The following is a 24,940-nucleotide window of genomic DNA, read 5'->3' on the forward strand; positions in this document are numbered from 1 at the left end:
CTTAGTAGAAATGGTTTCAGTTTTTCACCAATGAGGACGATGTTGGCTGTGGGTTTGTCATATATGGACTTTATTATGTTGAGGAAACTTCCCTCTTTCTGCAGGGTTTTTATCATAAATGGGTGTTAAATTTTGTCAAAAGCTTTCTCTGCATCTATTGAGATGATCATATGGTTTTTCTCCTTCAATTTGTTAATATGGTGTATCACATTGACTGATTTGCGTATATTGAAGAATTCTTGCATTCCTGAAATAAACCCCATTTTATCATGGTGTATGATCTTTTTAATGTGCTGTTGGATTCTGTTTGATAGTATTTTGTTGAGGATTTTTGCATCTATGTTCATCAGTGATATTGGACTGTAGTTATCTTTCTTTGTGACATCTTTGTCTGGTTTTGGTATCAGGGTGATAGTGGCCTCATAGAATGAGTTTGGGAGTGTTCCTCCCTCTGCTATATTTTGGAAGAATTTGAGAAGGGCAGGTGTTAGCTCTTCTCTCAATGTTTGATAGAATTCTCCTGTGAAGCCATCTGGTCCTGGGATATTTTTTTGTTGGAAGATTTTAAATCACAGTTTCAATTTCAGTGCTTGTGGATGATCTGTTCATATTTTCTATTTCTACCTGAATCAGTGTCTGCAGGTTTTGCATTTATAAGACTTTGTCCATTTCTTCCAGGTTGTCCATTTTATTGGCATACAGTTGCTTGTAGTAATATCTCATGATCCTCTGTATTTCTGCAGTGTCAGTTTTTACTTCCTTTTCATTTCTAATTCTATTGATTTGAGTCTTCTTTTTTTGCTTGATGAGTCTGGCTAATGATTTATCAATTTTTTTATCTTCTCAAAGAACCAGCTTTTAGTTTTATTGATCTTCCCTCTCATTTCCTTCATTTTTTTTCAATTTCTGATCTGATCTTTATGATTTCAGTCCTTCTGCTAACTTTGGGGGTTTTTTGTTCTTCTCTTTCTAATTGCTTTAGGTGCAAGGTTTGTTTGTTTGTTTGTGATGTTTCTTTTTTCTTAATGTATGCTTCTATAACTATAAACTTCCCTCTTAGAACTGCTTTTGCTGCATCCCATAGGTTTTGGCTCATTGTGTTTTCATTGTTATTTGTTTCTAGGTATTTTTTGATTTCTTCTTTGATTTCTTCAGTGATCTCTTTGTTATTAAGTAGTGTGTTGGTTAACTTCCATGTGTTTGTATTTCTTACAGATTTTTTTCTGTAATTGATATCTCATCTCAAAGCGTTGTGGTCGGGAAAGATACTTGATACAATTAAAAGTTTCTTAAATTTACCAAGGCTTGTTTTGTGACCCAAGATATGATCTATCCTGGAGAATGTTCCATGAGCACTTGTGAAGAATGTTTATTCTGTTGTTTCTGGATGGAATGTCCTATAAATATCAATTAAGTCCATCTTGTTTAATGTATCATTTAAAGCTTGTGATTTCCTTATTTATTTTCATTTTGGATGATGTTTCCATTGGTGGAAGTGGGGTGGTGAAGTCCCCTACTATGAATGTGTTACTGTCGATTTTCCCTTTTATGGCTGTTAGTGTTTGTCCTATGTATTGCGGTGCTCCTATGTTGGGTGCATAAGTGTTTACAATTGTTATATCTTCTTCTTGGATTGATCCATTGATCATTACGTAGTGTCCTTCTTTGTTTCTTGTAATAGTCTTTGTTTTAAAGTCTATTTTGTCTGATATGAGAATTGTTACTCTAGCTTTCTTTTGATTTCCTTTGCATGGAATATCTTTTTCCATCCCCTCACTCTCAGTCTCTATGTGTCCCTAGGTCTGAAGTGGGTCTCTTGTAGACAGCATATATACTGGTCTTGTTTTTGTATCCATTCAGCCAGTCTATGTCTTTTGTTGGAGCATTTAGTGCATTTACATTTAAGGTAATTATCGATATGTATGTTCATATTACCATTTTCTGATTCTTTTGGTTTTATTATTGTACGTCTTTCCCTTCTCTTGTGTTTCCTGCCTAGAGAAGTTCCTTCAGCATTTGTTGTAAAACTGGTTTGGTGGTGCTGAATTCTCTTAGCTTTTGCTTATCTGTAAAACTTTTAATTTATCCATCAATTCTGAATGAGATCCTTGCTGGGTAGAGTAATCTTGGCTGTAGGTTTTCTGTTTCATCACTTTAGATACGTCCTGCCAGTCCCTCTGGCTTGCATAGTTTCTGCTGAAAGGTCAGCTGTTAACTTTATGAGCATTCTATTATGTGTTACTTGTTGTCTTTCTCTTGCTGCTTTTAATATTTTTTCTTTGCATTTAATTTTTGATAGTTTGATTAATATGTGTCTTGGCATGTTTCTCCTTGTGTTTATCCTGTATGGGACTCTCTGTTCTTCCTGGACTTCATTAAATATTTCTTTTCCCATATTAGGGAAGTTTTCAACTATTATCTCTTCAAATATTTTCTCTGTCCATTTCGTTTTCTCTTCTTCTTCTGGGACACCTATAATTCGAATGCTGGTGCATTTAATGTTGTCCCAGAGGTCTCTGAGACTGTCCTCAATTTATTTCATTCTTTCTTCATTATTCTGCTCTGCAGTAGTTATTTCCACTATTTTTTCTTCCAGGTCACTTATCCGTTCTTCTCCCTCCATTATTCTGCTATTGATCCCTGCTAGGGAATTTTAAATTTCATTTATTGTGTTTTTCATCTCCGTTTGTTTGCTCTTTTTTTCTTCTAGGTTCTTGTTAAACGTTTCTTGTATTTTCTGCATTCTATTTCCAAGACTTTAGATCATCTTTACTAACATTATTCTGAATTCTTTTTCAGCTGGATTGCCTATTTCCTCTTCATTCATTAGGTCTGGTGGGTTTTTGCCTTGCTCCTTCATCTGCTGTGTGTTTCTCTGTCTTCTCATTTTGCTTAACTTACCGTGTTTGGGGTCTCCTTTTCGCAAGCTGCAGGTTCATAGTTTACATTGTTTTTGGTGTCTGTGCCCAGTGGCTAAGGTTGGCTCAATGGGTTGTGTAGGTTTTTGGTGAAGGGGAATAGTGCCTGTGCTCTGATGGATAAGGCTGGATCTTGTCTTTCTGGTGGGCAGGTCCACGTCTGGTGGTGTGTTTTGGGATGTCTGTGGCCTTATCATGATTTCAGGCAGCCTCTGTGCTAATGGATGGCGTTGTGTTCCTGTCTTGCTAGCTGTTTGGCATAGGGTGTCCTGCACTGTAGCTTGCTTGTCATTGAGTGGAGCTGGGTCTTGGTATTGAGCTAGAGATCTCTGGGAGATTTTCACTATTTCATATTAAGTGGAGCTGGGAGGTCTCTTATGGACCAGAGTCCTGAACTTGTCTCTCCCACCTCAGTGGCACAGCCCTGATGCCTGTGTGGAGCACCAAGAGCCTGTCCTCCACACGGCTCAGAATAAAAGGGAGAAAAAGAAAGAAAGAAAGAAGATAAAATAAAATAAAGCTATTAAATAAAAAATAATTATTAAGCAAAAAAATTTTAAGTAAGAAAACAAAAACAGGGGCTTCCCTGGTAGCACAGTGGTTGAGAGTCCGTCTGCCCATGCAGGGGACACGGGTTTGTTCCCTGGTCCGGGAAGATCCCACATGCCGCGGAGCGGCTAGACCCGTGAGCCATGGCCGCTGAGCCTGCACATCCAGAGCCTGTGCTCCGCACCAGGAGAGGCCACAACAGTGAGAGGACCACGTATCACATACACACACACACAAACTGGACAGACAGTACCCTAGGATAAATGGTAACAGCAAAGCTATACAGGCAAAATCACACAGAAGCATACACATACACACTCACAAAAAGAGGAAAAGGGAAAAAAATATATATCATTGCTCCCAAAGTCCACTTCCTCAATTTGGGATGATTCATTATCTATTCATGTATTCCACAGATGCAGGGTACATCTTGTTGATTGTGGAGATTTAATATGCTTCTCTTGAGGCTGCGGGGAGAAATTTCTGTTTCTCTTCATTTTCACACAGCTCCCAGGGTTCAGCTTTGGATTTGGACCTGCCTCTGCTTGTAGGTCGCCTAAGGGAATCTCTTCTTCCCTCAGACAGGACGGGGTTAAAGGAGAAGCTGATTCAGGGGCTCTGGCTAACTCAGGCCAGGGGCAGAGAGGGGTATGGATGTGAGACGAGCATGCGGCAGCAGGGGCCAGCATGACGTTGCACCAGCCTGAGGCGTGCCGTGCATTCTCCCGGGGAAGTTGTCCCTGTATCACGGGACCCTGGCAGTGGTGGGCTGCATAGGCTCCCCAGAGGGGAGTTGTGTTTAGTGACCTGTGCTTGCACACAGGCTTCTTGGTGGCTGCAGCAGCAGCCTTAGCATCCCCTGCCCGTCTCTGTGGTCCACACTGATAGCTGCTGATTGCACCCTTCTTTGGAGCTCCTTTAAGCGGCGCTTGTAACCCCCTCTCCTCACGCACCAGGAAACAAAGAGGCAAGAAAAAGTCTCTTGTCTCTTCGGCAGCTCCAGACTTTTCCTGGACTCACTCCTGGTTAGCTGTGGCACACTAGCCCCCTTCAGCATGTGTTCATGCAGTCAACTCCAGTCCTCTCCCTGGGATCCCACCTCCAAAGCCCAAGCCTCAGGTCCAGCCCCATTCCCCCCGGCGGGTGAGCAGACAAGCCTCTCGGGCTGGTGAGTGCTTGTCGGCACAGATCCTCTGTGCAGGAATCTCTCTGCTTTGCCCTACGCACCCATGTTGCTGCTCTCTCCTCCGTGGCCCAGAATCTCCCTGCCCCTGCCACCAGCAGTCTCTGCCCACAAAGGGGCTTCCTAGTGTGTGGAAACCTTTCCTCCTTCACAGCTCCCTCCCACTGGTGCAGGTCCCGTCCCTATTCTTTTTCTCATGTTTTTTTTTTTTTTTTCCTTTTCTCTACCCAGGTACGTGGGGAGTTTCTTGCCTTTTGGGAGGTCTGAGGTCTTCTGCCAGTGTTCAGTAGGTGTTCTGTAGGAGTTGTTCCACGTGTAGATGTATTTCTGATGTATTTGTGGGTAGGAAGGTGATCGCTGCGTCTTCCTCTTCCGCCATCTTTCAGCTTCTTCGGGTTGTACTCAGTGGCTATAGGTAGAAGACTCAGTTCCTTACCACATGGATCTCTCCTTAGGGCTGCTTGAGTGTCCTCATGACATGGCAGCTGGCTTACCCCAGGATGAGTGATGGGGCCCGTGGTCCCAAGGACTGTCGTGGCTTCAGCTGGTGGGGACCCTCCAGAGCTGGCAGCCTCAGTGAGGCTGCCCTCCCCTCGGGCTCTGGGGCAGTTCAGTGATGGTGGCACGAAGAGAGCCTGAGCCAGGAGTTCCAGCTCTGTGGAAACACAGGCTCCATTCTGCCCATTTTTATTATATATATATATATATATATATATACACACACACACACACATACATATATATGTATATATATATATATATAAACATATTTATTGGGGTATAATTGCTTTACAATGGTGTGTTAGTTTCTGCTTTATAACAAAGTGAATCAGTAATACATACACATATGTTCCCATATCTCTTCCCTCTTGCGTCTCCCTCCCTCCCACCCTCCCTATCCCACCCCTCCAGGCGGTCACAAACCACCAAGCCAATATCCCTGTGCCATGCGGCTGCTTCCCACTAGCTATCTACCTTACGTTTGTTAGTGTGTATATGTCCATGACTCTCTCTCGCCCTGTCACAGCTCACCCTTCCCCCTCCCCATATCCTCAAGTCCGTTCTCCAGTACGTTTGTGTCTTTATTCCTATCTTACCCCTGGGTTCTTCATGACATTTTTTTTCTTCTTAAATTCCATATATATGTGTTAGTATATGGTATTTGTCTTTTTCTTTCTGACTTACTTCACTCTGTATGACAGAATCTAGGTCTATCCACCTCATTACAAATAGCTCAATTTCGTTTCTTTTTATGGCTGAGTAATATTCCATTGTATATATGTGCCACATCTTCTTTATACATTCATCCAATGATGGGCACTTAGGTTGTTTCCATCTCCTGGCTATTGTAAATTCAGCTGAAATGAACATTTTGGTACATGACTCTTTTTGGATTTTGGTTTTCTCAGGGTATATGCCCAGTAGTGGGATTGCTGGGTCATATGGTAGTTCTATTTGTAGTTTTTTAAGGAACCTCCATAATGTTCTCCATAGTGGCTGAACCAATTCACATTCCCACCTTAGTGCAAGAGTGTTCCCTTTTCTCCACACCCTCTCCAGCATTTATTGTTTCTAGATATTTTGATGATGGCCATTCTGACTGGTGTGAGATGATATCTCATTGTAGTTTTGATTTGCATATCTCTAATGATTAATGATGTTGAGCATTCTTTCATGTGTTTGTTGGCAGTCTGTATATCTTCTTTGGAGAAATGTCTATTTAGGTCTTCTGCCCATTTTTGGATTGGGTTTCTTGTCTTTTTGTTATTGAGCTGCATGAGCTGCTTGTAAATTCTGGAGATTAATCATTTCTCAGTTGTTTCATTTGTAAATATTTCCTCCCATTCGGAGGGTTGTCTTTTGGTCCTGTTTATGGTTTCCTTTGTTGTGCAAAACTTTCAAGTTTCATTAGGTCCTATTTGTTTATTTTTGTTTTTATTTCCATTACTCTAGGAGGTGGGTCAGAAAGGATCTTGCTGTGATTTATGTCATAGAGTGTTCTGCCTATGTTTTCCTCTAAGAGTTTGATTGTTTCTGGCCTTACATTTAGGTCTTTAATCCATTTTGAGCTTATTTTTGTGTATGGTGTTAGGGAGTGATCTAATCTCACACTTTTACATGTATCTGTCCACTTTTCCCAGCACCACTTATTGAAGAGGCTGTCCTTTCTCCACTGTACATTCCTGCCACCTTTATCAAAGATAAGGTGACCATATGTGTGTGGGTTTATCTCTGGGCTTTCTATCCTGTTCCATTGATCTGTCTTTCTGTTTTTGTGCCAGTACCATTCTGTCTTGATTACTGTAGCTTTGTAGTATAGTCTGAAGTCAGGAAGCCTGATTCCTCCAGTTCCTTTTTTCATTCTCAAGATTGCTCTGGCTATTCGGGGTCTTTTGTGTTTCCATACAAGTTGTGAAATTTTTTGTTCTAGTTCTGTGAAAAATGCCAGTGGTAGTTTGATAGGGATTGCATTGAATCTATAGATTGCTTTGGGTAGTAGAGTCTTTTTCACAATGTTGATTCTTCCAATCCAAGAACATGGTATATCTCTCCATCTATTTGTATCATCTTTAATTTCTTTCATCAGTGTCTTATAATTTTCTGCATACAGATCTTTTGTCTCCTCAGGTAGGTTTATTCTTAGATATTTTATTCTTTTGGTTGCAATGATAAATGGGAGTGTTTTCTGGATTTCCATTTCAGATCTTTCATCATTAGAATATAGGAATGCCAGAGATTTCTGTGCATTAATTTTGTATCCTGCTACTTTACCAAATTCCTTGATTAGCTCTAGTAGTTTTCTGGTATCATCTTTAGGATTCTCTATATATAGTATCATGTCATCTGCAAACAGTGACAGCTTTACTTCTTCTTTTCCAATTTGGATTCCTTTTATTTCCTTTTCTTCTCTGATTGCTGTGGCTAAAACTCCCAAAACTCTGTTGAATAATAGTGGTGAGAGTGGGCAACCTTGTCTTGTTTCTGATCTTAGTGGAAATGCTTTCAGTTTTTCACCATTGAGGATGATGCTGGCTGTGGGCTTGTTTTATATGGCCTTTATTATGTTGAGGAAAGTTCCCTCTATGCCTACATTCTGCAGGGTTTTTTATCATAAATGGGTGTTGAATATTGTCAAAAGCTTTCTCTGCATCTATTGAGATGATCATATGGTTTTTCTCCTTCAGTTTGATAATACGGTTTATCACATTGATAGATTTGCGTATATTGAAGGATCCTGGAATAAACCCCACTTGATCATGGTGTATGATCCTTTTAATGTGCTGTTGGATTCTGTTTGCTACTATTTTGTGGAGTTGTTTTGTATCTATGTTCATCAGTGATATTGGCCTGTAGTTTTCTTTCTTTGTGACATCCTTGTCTGGTTTTGGTATCAAGGTGATGGTGGCCTCGTAGAAGGAATTTGGGAGTGTTCCTCCCTCTGCTATATTTTGGAAGAGTTTGAGAAGGATAGATGTTAGCTCTTCTCTCAATGTTTGATAGAATTCGCCTGTGAAGCCATCTGGTCCTGGGCTTTTGTTTGATGGAAGATTTTTAATCACAGTTTCAATTTCAGTGCTTGTGATTGGTCTGTTCATATTTTCTATTTCTTCCTGATTCAGTATTGGCAGGTTGTGCATTTCTAAGAATTTGTCCATTTCTTCCAGATTGTCCATTTTATTGGCATAGAGTTGCTTGTAGTAATCTCTCACAATCTTTTTTATTTCTGCAGTGTCTGTTGTTACTTCTCCTTTTTCGTTTCTAATTCTATTGATTTGAGTCTTCTCCCTTTTTTTATAGATGAGTCTGGCTAGTGGTTTATCTATTTTGTTTATCTTCTCAAAGAACCAGCTTTTAGTTTTATTGATCTTTGCTAGCGTTTCCTTCATTTCTTTTTCATTTATTTCTGATCTGATTTTTATGATTGCTTTCCTTCTGCTAGCCATGGGGATTTTTTGTTCTTCTTTCTCTAATTGCTTGAGGTGCAAGGTTAGGTTGTTTATTCGAGATGTTTCCTGCTTCTTAAGTTGGGCTTGTATTGCTATAAACTTCCCTCTTAGAACTGCTTTACCTGCATCCCATAGGTTTTGGGTCATCGTGTCTCCATTGTCATTTGTTTCTAGGTATTCTTTGATTTTCTCTTTGATTTCTTCAGTGATCACTTCATTATTAAGTAGTGTATTGTTTAGCCTCCATGTGTTTGTATTTTTTACAGAATTTTTCCTGTAATTGATATCTAGTCTCATGGCGTTGTGGTTGGAAAAGATACTTGATACAATTTCAATTTTCTTAAATTTACCAAGGCTTGATTTGTGACACAAGATATGATCTATCCTGGAGAATGTTCCATGAGCATTTGAGAAAAATGTGTATTCTGTTGTTTTTGGATGGAGTGTCCTATAAATATCAATTAAGTCCGTCTTGTTTATTGTATCATTTAAAGCTTGTGTTTCCTTGTTGATTTTCATTTTGGATGATCTGTTCATGGGTGAAAGTGGGGTGTTAAAGTCCCCTACTATGAATGTGTTACTGTCGATTTCCCCTTTTATGGCTGTTAGTATTTGCCTTATGTATTGAGGTGCTCCTATGTTGGGTGCATAAATATTTACAATTGTTATATCTTCTTCTTGGATCAATCCCTTGATCATTATGTAGTGTCCTTCTTTGTCTCTTCTAATAGTCTTTATTTTAAAGTCTCTTTTTTCTGATATGAGAATTGCTACTCCAGCTTTCTTTTGGTTTCCATTTGCATGGAATATCTTTTTCCATCCCCTTACTTTCAGTCTGTATGTGTCTCTAGGTCTGAAGTGGGTCTCTTGTAGACAGCATATATATGGGTCTTGTTTTTGTATCCATTCAGCCAATCTGTGTCTTTTGGTGGGAGCATTTAGGCCATTTACATTTAAGGTAATTTTCGATATGTATGTTCCTATTCCCATTTTCTAAATTGTTTTGGGTTCGTTATTATAGGTCTGTTCCTTCTCTTGTGTTTCTTGTCTAGAGAAGTTCCTTTAGCATTTGTTGTAAAGTTGGTTTGGTGGTGCTGAACTCTCTCAGCTTTTGCTTGTCTGTAATGGTTTTAATTTCTCCATCAACTCTGAATGAGATCCTTGCTGGGTAGAGTAGTCTTGGTTGCAGGTTTTTTTCCTTCATCTCTTTCAGTATGTAGTGCCACTCCCTTCTGGCTTGCAGGGTTTCTGCTGAGAGATCAGCTGTTAACCTTATGGGCATTCCCTTGTGTGTTATTTGTTGTTTTTCCCTTGCTGCTTTTAATATACTTTCTTTGTATTTAATTTTTGACAGTTTGATTAATATGTGTCTTGGCATATTTCTCCTTGGATTTATCCTGTATGGGACTCTCTGTGCTTCCTGGACTTGATTAACTATTTCCTTTCCCATATTTGGGAAGTTTTCAACTATAATCTCTTCAAAAATTTTCTCAGCCCCTTTCGTTTTCTCTTCTTCTTCTGGAACACCTATAATTCGAATGTTGGTGCGTTTAATGTTGTCCCAGAGGTCTCTGAGACTGTCCACAGTTCTTTTCATTCTTTTTTCTTTATTCTGCTCTGCAGTAGTTATTTCCACTATTTCATCTTCCAGGTCACTTATCCGTTCTTCTGCCTCAGTTATTCAGCTATTGATCCCATCTAGAGTACTTTTAATTTCATTTATTGTGTTGTTCATCGTTGCTTGTTTCATCTTTATTTCTTCTAGGTCCTTGTTAACTGTTCCTTGCATGTTGTCTATTCTATTTCCAAGGTTTTGGATCATCCGTACTATCTTTATTCTGAATTCTTTTTCAGGTAGACTGCCTATTTCCTCTTCATTTGTTAGGTCTGGTGCATTTTTATCTTGCTCCTTTATCTGCTGTGTGTTTTTCTGTCTTCTCATTTTGCTTATCTTACTGCGTTTTGGGTCTCCTTTTTGCAGGCTGCAGGTTTGTAGTTCCCGCTGTTTTTGATGTCTGTCTCCAGTGGCTATGGTTGGTTCAGTGGGTTCTGTAGGCTTCCTGGTGGAGGCGACTAGTGCCTGTGTTGTGTTGGATGAGGCTGGATCTTGTCTCTCTAGTGGGTAGGTTCATGTCTGGTGGTGTGTTTTGGGGTGTCTGTGGACTTACTATGATTTTAGGCAGCCTCTCTGCAAATGGGTGGGGTGTGTTCCTGTTTTGCTAGTTGTTTGGCAGAGGTTGTCCAGCACTGTAGCTTGCTGCTTGTTGGGTGAAGCTGGGTGCTGGTGTTAAGATGGAGGTCACTGGGAGATTTTTGCCATTTGATGTTATGTGGAGCTGGGAGGTCTCTTGTTGACCAGTGTCCTGAATTTGGCTCTCCCACCTCAGAGACAGAGCCCTGACTCCTGGCTGGAGCACCAAGAGCCTTTCATCCACACGGCTCAGAATAAAAGGGAGAAAAAGTAGAGAGAATTAGTAGAAGTATGAAGAAAGAAAGGAGGGAAGGAAAGAAGGAAGGAAGGAAGAAAGAAAGAAGCAAAGAAGGAAAGAAAGGAGGGAGGCAGGGAGGGAGGAAGGAAGGAAGGAGGGAAGGAAGGAAAAAAGACAGAAAGAAAGAAGATACAGTAAAATAAAATAAAGTATAATAAAGTTATTTAATTAAAAAATAATTATTTAGGAAAAAAAGGGACGGATAGAACCTTAGGACAAATGTTGGATGCAAAGCTATACAGACAAAATCTTACACAGAAGCATACACATACACCCTCACAAAAAGAGGTAAAGGGGAAAAAATCATAGATCTTGCTCTCGAAGCCTACCTCCTAAATTTGGGATGATTTGTTGTCTAAAGGATGGAAGGAAGGAAGGAAAGAAAGAAAGGAAGAAAGAAAGGAAGGAAGGAAGGAAGGAAGGAAGGAAGGAAGGAAGGAAGAAAGAAAGAAAGAATGTGAAGTATAATAAAGTTATTAAAATTAAAATTAATTATTAAGAAAAAATTCAAAAAAAAAACATGGACCGATAGAACCCTAGGACAAATGGTGGAAGCAAATCTATACAGACAAGATCTCACACAGAAGCATACACATACACATTCACAAAAAGAGGAAAAGGGGAAAAAATCATAGATCTTGCTCTTGAAGCCCACCTCCTCAATTTGGGATGATTCGTTGTCTATTCATGTATTCCACACATGCAGGGTACATGAAGTTGATTGTGGAGCTTTAATCCACTGTTTCTGAGGCTGCTGAGAGAGATTTCCCTTTCTCTTCTTTGTTCTCACCACTCACAGGGGCTCAGCTTTGGATTTGGCCCTGCATCTGCGTGTAGGTCGCTGGAGGACATCTGTGTGTTGCTCAGACAGGACGGGGTTAAAGGAGCCGCTGATTCGGGGGCTCTGGGGCACTCAGGCCAGGGGGTTGGAGGGGCACTGCGTGCGGGGCAGGCCTGCGGCGGCAGAGGCCGGCGTGACGTTGCACCAGCCTGAGGCCTGCTGTGCATTCTCCCAGGTAAGTTGTCCCTAGATCCCGGGAACCTGGCAGTGGCGGGCTGCACAGGCTCCCCAGAAGTGGGGTGTGGATAGTGACCTGTGCTCGCACACAGGCCCCTTGTTGTTGGCATCAGCAGCCTTAGCATCTCCCACCCGTCCCTGGGGTCCATGCTTTTAGTCGCGGCTCGCGCCCGTCTCTGGGGTTCACGCATTTAGCCGTGGCTCACGCCTGTCTCTGGAGTTCCTTTAAGCAGCGCTCTTAAACCCCTCTCCTCGCGCACCAGGAAACAAAGAGGGAATAAAAAGTCTCTTGCCTCTTTGGCAGGTGCAGACTTTTCCCCGGACTCCCTCCCGGCTAGTCTTGGTGCACTAACCCCTTCAGACTATGTTCAAGCCACCAACCCCAGTCCTCTCCCTGCGCTCCCACCAAAACCCGAGCCTCAGCTCGCAGCCCCGCCCACTGCGGCGGGTGAGCAGACAAGCCTCTCGGGCTGGTGAGTGCTGGTTGGCACCGATCCTCTGTGCGGGAATCTCCTCGCTTTGCCCTCCGCACCCCTGTTGCTGTGCCCTCCTCCGCGGCTTCGAAGCTCCCCCCTCCGCCTCCCGCAGTCTCTGCCCGTGAAGGGGCTTCCTAGTGTGTGGAAACTTTTCCTCCTTCACAGCTCCCTCCCACTGGTGCAGGTGCCATCCCTATTCTTTTGTCTCTGTTTTTTCTTTTGCCCTACCCAGGTACGTGGGGAGTTTCTTGCCTTTTAGTAGGTCTGAGGTCTTCTGCCAGCCTTCAGTAGGTGTTCTGTAGGAGTTGTTCCACGTGTAGATGTATTTCTGGTGTATCTGTGGGGAGGAAGGTGATCTCCGCGTCTTACTCTTCCGCCATCTTCAAGGTCCCCTCTGTGTTTAGTTTTTTGTGGAGCTTCCAATTTGTCTTCCATGGTGGCTGTTCCATTTTACATTCTCACCAGCAATGGACAAGGTTTCTAATTTCTCAAAATTCTTGTCAACACTTGTTATTTTTTATTATTATTATAGCTATCCTAGTGGGCATGAATTGGTAGTTCATTGTGGTTTTGATTTTCATTTCCCTACTGGATAATGATGTTAAGCATCTTTTCATATGCTTGTTGGTCAATTGTATGCCTTCCTTAGAGAAATATCTATTCAAAATTTTGACCAATTACTAAATTGGGTTGTTTGTTTGTTGTAGAGTTCTAAGTGTTCTTTGTATAGTCTGGATATAAGACCCTTTTAAGATATATGACTTGCAAACATAGTCTCCCATTCTAAGTTGTTCTTTCACTTTCTTGATTGTATCATTTGTAGGACAAAAGTTTTAAATTTTGATATAGCCCAATTTATCTAACTTTTCTTTTTTGTATATGCTTTTGATGTCCTATCTAAGAAACCTTTCCCTGAGCCAGGATCACAATAGTTGACTGCTATGTTTCCATCTAACAGTTTTAAAATTTGGCTCTTACATTTAGATTTATGATGCATTTTGAGTTAATTTTTGTGTATGGTGAGCAGTAGAGGCCCAGTTTCAAAGTTTGTTCTCTGAATATTTTCTTTATGATTCCATTTTACCTCATTTGTGGGCCTATTAGTTAAAAAATTATTTTGTGTATGCATATGTGTTTGTTTATTGGTTGATTTAGGGCTTATATAATACACCTTTAACTGTTACAGTCTACCTTCAAGTGATGTCATACCAATACACATATAGTATAAAACACTTAAAAATTATACATGCATTTCTCCCCTCCAGGTCTTTGTGCTACTGTTGTTATATTTAGTTCTATGTATGTTGTAAACTATATAATATATTAATATTTTTGCTTTAAAGAGATAATTATCTTTTAAAGAGGTTTAAATAAAAATAAAATATTGATGCATTTAGTTACACTTTCTGGTGATCTTTATTTGCGTAGATCCAGATTTCTATCAAGTATTTTACTTATACTTGAAGGAATGTCTTCAACATTTCTTATAGCATGGGTCTCCCATTTATGAATTATTTTAGCTTCCATAGCATTTTTAAATGTTTGTCTACATTTTTATGGGTCACATTATTTTTGATGAATAGCCTGCTATCATCATTTGTTCTTTTGTATTTCATGTCTTTTTATTTGCCTATTTTTAACTTTCTCTTTATTTCTAGCTTTCAGTAATTTGATGATGATGAACTTAGTGTAGTTTTCTTCACGTTTCTTGTGTTTGAGGTTCATTGCTTTTCTTGGATCCATGGCTGTATTGTTTTATCAAACTTGGAAAACTTTGGCCATTGTTTCCTCAAATAGTTTTTTTTTTTTTTTCTGTTCCACACTCGCTCCCTTCAAATCTCTCCTGTGACTCCGTTACATGTATATTAGCCTGTCTGAAGTAATCTCACATCTAAGTGACACACTGCTCTTTTTTAAAAGTATTTTTACTCTGTTTTTCATCTTGTATAGCTTGTATTGCTGTATCTCAAAGTTCACTAATATGTTTTCCTGCTAAGTCTGATCTGCTGGTAACTTCCTCCAGTGTATTTTTTCAACACAGATGTTTTCATTTTCATCTCTAGAAGATTGACTTCAGTCATTTGGCATCCTCAAACTCAACACTCACCATGCTCAATATATTCCCTAGGATCTTGAATATATATTATATAGTTATAAGTGTTTTAATGTCCTCATATAATAATACTATAATGTCTAATTTCTGTGTAAGTTTGCTTCTAATTAATTTTTCTCCTCATTATGAGTCACATTTCCACTTTTTTATAAAACATATTTTTTAATTTCTAAAATATTTTAATTATTTTTTTTAATTTAAATAATTAATTAATTGATTTTATTTTTGGCTGAATTGGGTCTTCATTGCTGTGCACGGGCTTCCTCTAGTTGCGGTGAGTGGGGGCTACTCTTCATTATGGTGCAGGAGCTTCTCATTGTGGTGGCTTCTCTTGCTGCAGAGCACTGGTTCTAGACATTCAGTCTTCAGTAGTTGTGGCATGTGGGCTCAGTAGTTGTGGCTCGCGGGCTCTAGAAGTGCAGGCTTAGTAGTTGTGGCCCACAGGTTTAGCTTCTCCGCAGCATGTGGGATCTTCCTGGACCAGGCTTTGAACCTGTGTCCCCTGCACTGGCAGGTGGATTCCCAACCATTGTGTCACCAGGGAAGTCCTATTTTTTTATTGGAGTATAGCTTATTTACAAAGTTGTTACAGCAAAGTGAGTCAGTTATACATACACATATGTCCACTCTTTTTCAGATTCTATTCCCATATAGGCCATTACAGAGTATTGAAAAGAATTCCCTGTGCTATTCTGTAGGTTCTTATAAATTATCAGTTCTTATTAAACTAATAAGATAGTAGTGTGTATATGTCATTCCCAATCTCCCAATTTAGCCTTCCCTTAAAACATAATTTTTTTATTGGGTGCAGACACTGCAAATTTTACATTGTTGGTTACTGATATTTTTGTATTCTTATATTTTTTTAATTGAGGTAACATTGGTTTATAACATTATATGTTTCACACGTACAACATCATATTTTGACTTAAGTATACATTACAGTGTGCTAGCCATGAAAAAAAATGGTTTCCGTCCATGGCCATAGAGTTGACCCCTATAGCCATTTTGCCCTCCACCAAGCTCCTTCCCCTCTAGCAACCACTACATTGTTCCCTGTATCTATGTGTCTGTTTTTGTTTGATTTATTTTGTTCATTTATTATTTTTTCAGTGATCCACATATAAGTAAAATTATGCAGTATTTTATTTTCTCCGTCTGACATTTCTTTCACCATAATATCCTTAAGGTCCATCCATGCTTTCACAAATGGCAAGATTTTATCTTTTTTATGGCCGAGTAATATTCCATTGTGTGTGTGTGTGTGTGTGTGTGTGTGTGTGTGTGTGTGTGTGTGTGTGTATGACATCATCTTTATCCATTCATCTGTCAATGGACACTTAAGTTATTTCCATATTTTGGCCACTGTAAATAATGCTGTGTTGAACATACAAGTCCATATATCTTTTTGAATTAATGTTCTTATATTCTTCCATTAAATACTCAGGAGTGGAAAGCTGGATCATATGGTAGTAGCATTTTTAATTTTTTGAGGAATTTCCATGCTGTCTTCCACAGTACCTGCAACTATTTACATTCCCATCACAGTATATGAGGGCTCCCTTTCCTCCACATCCTCTTCAACACTTGTAATTTCTTGTGTTTCTGATAATAGCCATTCTAACCAGCATGAGGTGATAGTGCTCTGTGGTTGTAATTTGCATTTTTCTAATAATTAGTGATATTTAATAACTTTTCATTTGCCTGTTGCTCAGCTGTATGTCTTCTTTGGAAAAATGTCTATTCAAGTTTTGGGGCGTTTTAATATTGGACTACTTGTTTTCTTTGATATTGAGTTGGATGTGCTGTTTATATTTTTTGGATATTAACCGCTTGTCAGTATTGTCATTTGCAAGTATTTTCTTCCATTCCGTAGGTTGTGTTTCATTTTGGTGATGGTTTCTTGCTGTGAAAAAGCTTTTAAGTTTAATTAGGCCCCATTTGTTTAATTTTACTTTTATGACTTTTGCCTTGGGAGACAGACCAAAGAAAACATTACTACGATTTGTGTCAAAGAGTTTTGCCTATGTTCTCTTCTAGGAATTTTATGTTATGTCTTAAATTTAGGACTTTAAACCATTTTGAGTTTATTTTTGACTATGGTGTGAGGAAATATTCTAATTTCATTGTTTTACATGTGGCTATCTAGCTTTCCCAGCACCACTTATTGAAGAGACTGTCTTCTATCCATTCTATATTCTTGATTTCTTTGTGTAGATTTATTGCCTATAAGTGCATGGGTTTATTTCTGGGCTCTCTATTCTGTTTCACTGATTTATGTGTTTGTTTTTGTGCCACTATCATACACTTGATTACTGTTGCTTTGTAGTAACGTATGAAGTCTGAGAGTGTTATAGAAAAAATGTTCTCTTTTCCTCAGGATTGCTTTGGCAATTAGAGAGCTGTTGCTGTTCCACATACATTTTTGGATTATTTATTCTGGTTCTGTAAAAAAATGTCCTGGGTATTTTGACAGGGACTGAACTAGATCTGTAGCTTCATTTGGGTAATATGGCCATTTAAATAACACTAAAAGGATATCTTTTCATTTCTATGACCCATCTGCAATTTCTTTTATCAATATTTTATAGTTTTCAACTTATAGGACTTAACAAAGTTTCTTCCTAGTATGTTTTTGGATGCAATTTTAAAAGTGATTTTTGAATTTCACTTTCTGATAGTTCATTATTAGTGTATATAAATGCAACAATTTCTGTATACTAATCTTATATCCTGCACCCTTGCTCAATCATTTATAAGTTCTAAAATATTTGGGTAGAAATTTTAGGGTTCTATAAACAGAGTATCATGTCATCTGCAAATAATGACAATTTTTTCTCTTGCCTTCCAGTTTGTACCATTTTTATTTCTGATTCTTGTTTGACTGCTGTGGATCAGACTTCCAATACTGTGTTAAAGAGAAGCAGTGAGAGTCGGCATCCATGCTAGGTTCCTGAATCCAGCAGGAAGGCTTTCATCTTTTCACCATTGAGTATTGAGTTGGCTGTGGGCTTGTTGTATGTGGCCTTTATTATGCTGAGATATGTTCCCTCTATAACCAGTTGGAAGAGAGTTTTAATGTGAATGGATGTTTGAATTTTTTCCAATCCCTTTTCTGCATCTATTGAGATAATCTTGTGATTTTTATCCTTCCTTTTGTTAGTGTGATGCATCACATTGATTGATTTGTGGATATTGAACCATGCTTGCATCCCTGGAATAAATCCCACTTGATCATGGTGCATGATCCCTTTTATACCTTGTTGATTTGTGTTTGCCATTTTTTTGTTGTTTTGCTTTTTTACGGTACGCGGGCCTCTCACCACTGCAGCCTCTCCCATTGCAGAGCACAGTCTCCAGACGCGCAGGCCCAGCAGCCATGGCTCACGGGCCCAGCTGCTCCGCGGCACGCAGGATCCTCCTGGACCGGGACATGAACCCACGTCCCCTGCATCAGCAGGCGGACTCCCACCCACTGTGCCACAAGGGAAGCCCTGTCATTATTTTTGATGAGGATTTTTGTATCTATATTCTTCAGAGATATTGGCTTGTAAATTTCTTTTTTTTTTTTCTTTTTTTTTTTTGCAGTGTCTTTCTCTGGTTTCATTTTCAGGGTAATGGTGGCCTTGTAGAACACATTTAGGAGTGTTCCCTCCTTTTCATTTTTTTTGGGGGGGTACGTGGGCCTCTCACTGCTGTGGCCTCTCCCATTGTGGAGCACAGGCTCTGGACGCGCAGGCTCAGTGGCCATGGCTCACAGGCCCAGCAGCTCCGCGGCATGTGGGATCCTCCCAGACCGGGGCATGAACCCGTGTCCCCCACATCGGCAGGCGGACCCTCAACCACTGCGCCACCAGGGAAGCACCTTCCTCTTCATTTTTTTTGGAATAGTTTGAGAAGGATAGGTGTGAGTTCTTCCATTATAAGTTTGGTAGAATTCCACAGTGAAGCTGTCTGGTCATGGACTTCTTTTTCCAGGGAATTTATTTTTATTATACAGATTCTATTTCACTTCTAGTGATCAGTCTGTTCAAATTGTCTGTATCTTTCTGACTCAGTCTTGGCAGGATGAATGTTTCTAGAAATTTGCCCATTTCTCTAGGTTGTCCAATTTTCTTGTCACATACTGTTCATAATATTTTCTTATGACTCTTTTGTTTCTCTGTGATAATGGTTGTTATTTCTCCACTTTCATTTCTTATTTTGTTTTTTGGGACCTCTCTTTTCTTCTTGGTGAGCCTGACTAAAGTTTTGTCAATTTTGCTTATGTTTCTTAAAAAATCTCTTAGGTTCATTGATTTTTCTATTTTTTTTGTTTCTATTTTTATTTCTTCTCTGATCTTTATTATGCCTTTCCTTTTTCTGACCTTGGGCTTTGTTTGTTCTTCTCTTCCTGATTCTTTTAAAGGTGTAGGTTAGGTTGTTTAGTTGAGATGTTACTTGTTTCTTGAGCAAATCCTGTGTCCCTAAGAACTTCCCTCTTGGAACTGCTTTTGCTCCATCCCATAGGTTTTATAATGTGTTTTCATTTTTGTTTTTCTTGAGGTATTTTCTGATTTCTTGTTTGATTTCATTGTTTACATTGGTTTTGTAGCAGAAAATTTTTTTAGTCCCCACGTATTTGCTCTTTTTCCATTTTTCTTTCGGTAGTTGATTTCTAGTTTCATTCAGTTGTGTTTGGAAATTATGCTTGAAATAATTTCTTTCCTCTTAAATTTGCTGAGGCTTGTTTTGTGACCTAGTATGTTCTCTACCCTGGAGAATGTTCCATGTGCACTTGAGAAAAGTGTATATTCTGCTTTTTTTGGATGTTGTGTCCTGTAGATAGCAATTACGTCCAACTCGTCTGTTGTGTCATTTAGAACCTCTGTTGCCCTATTGATTTTCTGTCTGGATGATATGTCCATTGCTATATCATCAACGGGCTATGAAAATCTCTTCCTATTATTGTCTTATTGTCAGTTTCTCCCTTTATGTCTGTCAGCATTTGATTTATGTATTTAAGTGCTCCTGTATTGGGTGTGTGTATGTTAACGAGTGTAACATCCTCTTTTTTATTGATCCCTTCATCATTATACAATGTCCTTCTTTGTGTTTCATTATATCATTTCTTTTAAAGTCTATTTTGTCTGATATGAATATTGCTACCCCCACTTTCTTCTCATTTCCATTTGCATCAAATATCGTTTTCCATCCCCTCACTTTCAGTCTGTGTGTGTTTTTCACTCTGAAGTAAAACTCTTGGAGGCCTCATAATTAGCAGGTATTGTTTTATTATCCAATCAGCCACTCTATATCATTTGATGTAGCATTAGTTCATTGACACTTAAGGTGATTACTGACAGGTATGAATGCATTTCCATTTTGTTGCTTGTTTTCTGTTTTGTTTTTGTAGTGCTTCTCTGTTCTTTTCTTCTTCTTTTAGTTTCTTCCCATGTGGTTTGATGATTTTCTTGAGTAGAATGCTTGTGTTCCTTTCTCTCTTGTTTGTGTGTATCTATTGTAGGTTTTTGGTTTGTGGTTACAATGGCATTTATGTATGTTGGCCTGTAACTATATCTACTTGCTTTAAACTAGTAATCACTTAATCTCAAACACATTCTAAATGATCCACATTTTTTACAGCCCTCCCCTACATTTTGTGTCTTTCATGTTCTATTTTACATCTTCATGCTTATCCTTTTACTGTTTCTTGTAGTTATAATATCTCCTACAAATTTTTTGTTGTTTTTTAATCTATGTACTGCCTTGTTCAAGTGATCTTCAAGCCTTACTATATATTTGCCTGTCCTATTGGGATTTTCCTTTTTCTATAGATTCCAGCTTGTTTTCCATTTAGAGAAGACCCTTCAACATTTCTTTTAGGGAAGGTTTATTATTGATGACGTCTTTTATTTTTTGCTTGTCTGAGAAGTTGTTTATCTCTCCTTCTGTTCTAAATGATAATCTTGCTGGGTAGACTATCCTAGGTTGCAGGGTTTCCCTTTCAGGACTTTGAATATATCATGCCACACCCTTCTGTCCTGCAACTTTTCTGCAGAGAAATAAGCTGATAGCCTTATAGAGGTTCCCTTGTATATGACTCTTTGCACTTCTCTTGCTGCATTTAGAATATTCTCTTTATCTTCAACTTTTTGCCATTTTAATTATAATATGTCTTGGTGTGGGTCTGTTTGGTTTCATTTTGTTTGGGAGCCTCTGTGCTTCCTGTACCTCAATATCTGTTTCCTCAGGAGTTAGGTTTCAGAATTTTTCAGCCATAATTTCTTCAAATACATTTTTAATCCCCTTCTCTCTCTCTTCTCCTTCTGGTACATTTTATATTATCCCATAGATCTTGTATCTTGCTTTCACGCTTTTTTCATTTGTTTTTCTGTCTGCTCTTTTCATTGTGTGATTTTCATTTTTTCTGCCTTCCTGATCACTTATTCATTCTTCTGTGTCTTTTGACCAGCTATTCATTGCTTGTAGATTACTTTTTATCTCAGAAATTGAATTATCTATTTTTGATTGGGTCATGTTTATAGTTAATAGTGTCTTGTTACAATGATCTGTGTTTATGTTGGTAATCTTTCTTAATTCAGTTAACATTTTTATTACCTCTTTTTGGAACTCAATGTCTGGTAGACTGATGATCTCTGTTTCTTTATTTAGTCTCTCAGGGTTTTCCTCTTGCTCTTTTAATTGGGGGTTGTTCCTGTGCCTTTTTATTTTACTAAACTTTCTCTGCCTCAATGAATTTAGGTGAAACAGTTATCTATTGTGGTCTTGAAGGCATGTTTTCATGTGCGAGTGTCCCTGTGTAGACTGCATGTGTCCAATATCTTTGTGTGAAGGCTGGTTTTGATGTGAACGCCAGCCATGTCTTTCCTCAGGATGTGTTGAACACTATCACCTTGATAGGGAGTGTGGCTGGTGTGGGAGGATCTAAAGTCTGTGCAGGATGTGAGGCAGGATTTCCTCTTTTCTCCATGGCTGTTTCCACCCTCTCAGTTGGGGTGGAGTCCGCTCCACAATTGCTATAGCAGAAGCCCTGAGTGTTGGGATTGAGCAGGTTCTGTTTCCTCTGAGTGCATGTGCTTCTCCAAAGAGGGGAGTGCTGATGTTAAGTGAGGCTCATCTGCTCACAGAGGTCTGATGCATTGCCTGTGTAGGTCTCCATGTCTCCACTCAGATGCAGCCCAAGGTTTTGTCCCTCCCCCTGTTCTGGGCCTCCCAGATATGGTGCAATGCTGTGGCATGGAGTGGGCAGGGCTGGAGGGATTATGAGGCTGGGTCTGGGATTCAGGGAATTGTAGTGGCAGGAATTGTAGAGGCTGTACTTCTATCTGGGATCTGAGCTGCTTCTTTGGTGCGTATTGAGCTACTGCCAACATTGGCTGCTACGGACTACACTCCAGGCCTCCCAGCCTCCTCTGCTTCTTTAAATCAAGGCTTCTCTCTGGACCTGTTTGTCCCAGATCAAGTACCAAAGTATGGTGTCACATGGGTTGCAGTAGAGCATTTAGTTAGCTGGAAGTGGGGATCATGGAATGTTGGTTGCCAGGGCTTGAGCAGCTTTGCTGAAGTCAAAGATCTGTGCTGCTTTTATGGCACTACCTGTGGAACTGCTGACAATGGTCCCCACTGCCTTACCAGGACCACTCCCCAGGACACTTGACTCTCTCTGCATCACTAGATGAAGTATTTTCAGAACCCAGCTTCCCTAGACTCCGTGCCAGTCTGTAACATGGATTGATCCAGGCTGTATTTTCCCCTATCTCTGATTGAGGAGTGCTACAAGGTGGCAGCCACCAGTACAGAGCTCTCTCTGTCCTGTTCGTTTCTAAGCCAGCACCAGCTCACTCCTCATCAGTGGAATCTAGTCTTCCCAGCCCTTCTATCTGTCTTAGTGCTTCTCCCAGAAACTACAGAGGCTTTTCTCCTGTGCATTAGCCCCAAGGACTTGGATGCCCAGTCTGTGGCTTCCCCCCAGACACCATGGTGAGTTTTTCCCTGTGTGATATTTCTTTTCCTTTGAGATCCCTCCCAGGGACACAGGTCCTGACATGATGCTTTTTTCCCCCTGCCCTACCCAGTTATATGGAAATCTTTCTTGCAACCTTGGTTGTATAGGAGTTCTTCTTTCATGTTCCAGTCCATTTTCCATGATAATTGTTCCTCATGTAGAGGTTTTTTTTTTTTTTTTTTTTTGGTGGGAGTTGAGCTCTTACTCTTAGTCCACCATCTTGATACCCCTCTTGAATGACTTTTTTAAACAGCTATAGAATTTTTGTTTGACAATTTTTTTCTTTCAGCACTTTAATATGTCATCCCACTTCCTTCTGGCCTCCACCATGTCTGAAAGAAGTTGGCTCCTAATCTTATTGAGGACCAATTATATTTGATGAGTCAAATCTCTTTTGCTGCTTTTAAAATTCTCTCTTTTTATTTGGCCTTCAACAATTTGATCAAAATATGTTTCATTTGAGTCTCTTTGAGTTTATCTTCTTTGGAGGCCATTGAACTATTTGAATATGTAGATTCATGTGTTTTATCAAATTTGACAAATTTAGGCTATTATTTATTCAAATATTTTCTGTACCCCTTTTTCTCTCTTTCCCTCTGCAACTCCAAGTATGTGTATGTTGGTATGCTTGATGGTGTCCCAGAAATCTCTTAGGCTCTGTCCATTTTTATTCATTCTTTTTTTTTCTGCTCCTCAGACAGGATTATCTCAGTTGGCCTATCTTCATGTTGGCTGATTTTTTTTATGCCTCTTCAAATCTGCTATGGAACCCCTCTACTGATTTTTTTTTCGTGGTGTGTGGGCCTCTCACTGTTGTGACCTCTCCCGTTGCAGAGCCTAGGCTCCAGACGTGCAGGCCCAGTGGCCATGACTCACAGGTGCAGCCACTCCACGGCATGCAGGATCCTCCTGGACCGGGGCATGAACCCATGTCCCCTGCATTGGCAGGTGGACTCTCAACCACTACACCACCAGGGAAGCCCCCCTCTACTGATTTTTTAATTACAGTTACAGTTTTTTTCAGCTCCATAATTTCTTTTTTGTTTCTTTTTACAGTTACTATTTTTATTGATATTTTCTATTTAATGGGATAACATTTTGTGGTTTCCTTTAGTTGTTTGTTTATGGTTTTCTTTAGTTCCTTTTGTATATTTAAATAGTTGATTTAAAGTTTTTATTTAGCAAGCCCAATGTCTGAACTTCCTCACGAACAGTTTTTATTAATTTCTTTTTTCTTATGCATGGGCCACACATTTTTCTTCTTTGTATGTCTTGTAATTTTTTGTTGAAAAGTAAATATTTTGATATTATGGTATGGCAACTCTTTCGATTATAATTTACCTCCTCCCCAGAGTTTGTTGTTAGTGTATGTTGTAGTAGTTGTTCTATGGTAAATTTTCTGAACAATTTTTGCAAATTCTATTTAACATTGTTGTCCCTGAAGTTTATGTTCCTTTAGCTTAAAAATAAGCCAATGATTCAGCACCAATTTTCTTAAATGCATGAAACCAAAATATAAAAATAAATCTCTCAGTGTTTGCAGGTGGGCTCTTTGTATGTGTTGAAATATACCTTCAATACTCAGCTAGGTAGTTTACAACTCTTCCACAACTTTCACTTCATGCTTGTTAGGAGACTGAATGTCAGCTATAGGAAAGAGCTTAGGGCCTTTTCAGGTCTTTTCTGAGCAGACACCTGGCTCTGGACATTCTTGTTGTCTTTTATATTTCCATTGATATATTGAAGCCTTTTAAAGCCTTTTTTTCCATAAAATGTTTCATTCCCCACACTTTCCTCTAAAGAATTTCGTTTTTTATATTGTTTGCCTCAGCTTTTGTAATTTTTCCAGGATTCAGTAGCTAATACATTTGTCTTTAAATGTTTTAGATGAATGTCCCCTGGGTAACTGCCTAAGCCCTGGTAGAACTCCAAGTTACACAAAATGAAGGCAAGCCCTCTGATCTGGGCCTTCAAGAAGCTGTAAGATAGGTTAAATGTAACAACCACAATTCTTTGAGAATAAAGTCTGTTTTGGCACCTCCAGTTCTAGGAACATATACCAGGAACATGGGTTGTTGTCTTCAAGGTTGACACCAAGCTAGGTCACAGAGGATAAGGCTAGGGTAAGTCCAAATGCCAGAGTTCTCTTATTGAGACTCAGATAATTTTTCTTGATTCTCCTAGAGTGACATCAGTAAGATAAAAGGCTAGGAGTTCCCAATGTTCATTTCCTCAAAAA

Source organism: Grampus griseus (genome assembly GCF_964374135.1).
Source record: "Grampus griseus genome assembly, chromosome: X".
NCBI lineage: Eukaryota > Metazoa > Chordata > Mammalia > Artiodactyla > Delphinidae > Grampus > Grampus griseus.